Source organism: Akebia trifoliata, chromosome 8, assembly GCF_017979445.1.
Source record: "Akebia trifoliata isolate Shusen 1 chromosome 8, ASM1797944v1, whole genome shotgun sequence".
NCBI classification, from domain to species: Eukaryota; Viridiplantae; Streptophyta; class Magnoliopsida; order Ranunculales; family Lardizabalaceae; genus Akebia; species Akebia trifoliata.
In genome coordinates this window covers 18,287,342-18,289,158 of record NC_141382.1, presented here as the reverse complement: position 1 = coordinate 18,289,158, position 1,817 = coordinate 18,287,342, and the positions used below count along the sequence as shown (strand labels likewise).

At 30.3% G+C, this 1,817-nt stretch overlaps 1 long non-coding RNA gene across 1 annotated transcript; it reads right to left on the bottom strand.

Annotated features, from left to right (window-relative positions):
• Nucleotides 1-223: 223 nt before the first annotated feature.
• On the bottom strand, nucleotides 224-1,166 carry LOC147396333 (uncharacterized). Its single transcript, XR_015180367.1, has 3 exons — nucleotides 1,089-1,166; nucleotides 692-756; nucleotides 224-403 (listed from the first exon to the last, which is right to left on the bottom strand). It is a non-coding gene; the product is annotated as an uncharacterized LOC147396333 (long non-coding RNA).
• Between the last annotated feature and the right edge of the window lie 651 nt (nucleotides 1,167-1,817).

The window sequence follows — 1,817 nt, the reverse complement described above, 5'->3', positions numbered from 1 at the left end:
CAATTGTAAACTCTGAATTTGCAATCATTACAAGGCACCCCTTAGTGTTATTGCATGTCGATTCGTGACAACATTTACTAAGATTTTGTTTCCTTATTACCTTCACTTTTCTATTTTGATTATTAAGCTAGAGCTCTAAAGGACCCCACAACTTTCATTAAAACTCGAACAAAGTTACGAGCGAGCAAAATTAAAAATCAAATCATCCTATAATATGGAAATATGCTCTTTAGACAAGAGTAAACGATCTAGAACCATAAAGTTCTGATACACAAGATACCGTAGAACCCAAGAGATCAATTAACACTCAAGACATAATAGAACAGATTTATAGTTTCCAACCCTAAGCGATTTTTATTTCAAGAAGATCCATTCTATTCTTTCCAATAACATGAGACACGTCCTACAAAAACATAATTATCAGTATCAGAAGTTGTGAGCTGAAAGAAAATGAAATAAGTCAAATTAAAAAGTGATTTTCAAATTAGTGGTGCTATTTGTGAATAGTGTGAGCAATTGTTTTTCCAAAATAAATGTCATACGGGAAGAGGAAGCCATGGCGAGTTCGTGTAGGAACTTGTATAGTGCTCAATAAACTGAGCCTTCAACATCAAAATGTAATGATGGGCAAACTCAAAAGCAACTGATATATAGCATTGACCATGGGAATTAGGTTAATAAAAAGAAATACCTCTATAAGCACTACTCCTCATCTGCATTCCAATCTAGACAAATAAGGGGGAATGACAAATTGTCCTGTTGAAAAATATTAAATCAATTATGAAACAAAAATAAAAAGCTGGAAAATATTGACATTAAAAAATTAAATTAAAAACATCATATAAGTAGTTAAACCATTACTTGAATCGTGTTACTAAAGAAATAGAAAACCTTATTCGCATCCAAAAGAAGACAGATAAACAAAACAAAACAAAAAAAAACTATTGAAATTGGAATTATGTAACAAATTAATAAAATTTACTACAGTCAGAATCATTAGTATACACATATTAATTTATGACAGATAACATATTGTAAAAGAAGCTATTAATTAAGAAAATAAAATAATAATGAGTGGTTTTACTAACCATGACCCTATAAGGGTGATTGCTTTCATGAGATGTAAGCTCAGCTCCAACAGTACACACATTAGACATTTCTTCCTTACTGAGAAATGACAAACAAGGAAAAAAGAAGTGAAAACAAAAAAAAAAAAAAACTATTGAAATTGGAATTATGTAACAAATTAATAAAATTTACTACAGTCAGAATCATTAGTATACACATATTAATTTATGACAGATAACATATTGTAAAAGAAGCTATTAATTAAGAAAATAAAATAATAATGAGTGGTTTTACTAACCATGACCCTATAAGGGTGATTGCTTTCATGAGATGTAAGCTCAGCTCCAACAGTACACACATTAGACATTTCTTCCTTACTGAGAAATGACAAACAAGGAAAAAAGAAGTGAAAACAAAAAAAAATAAAAAGCAAATATCTCAACGATGGCTATTGGTGAAGGGTTGTTATTCCTCTTCCTTTTGGAAGAGAATCCTCATGTTTTAATGAATAATTAGTTTCACTCTTCTTTAATTTACACCACACGGTATACCTTATCTTTAATTATTTACTTTTGTTTCCACATGATTTCTAATAAGTATGGTTCATGGCTTATAAACCAAAAATTATGGGATGTCAAGAATTTAGAGAAGGTATGGGTATAAAACCTGCCTTCACCTACTGATTACCTACCCTAACTTGCTTGCTTGTCAAAATTGTAGAGAAGGTAGGATAGGTTGTTTTTGATATC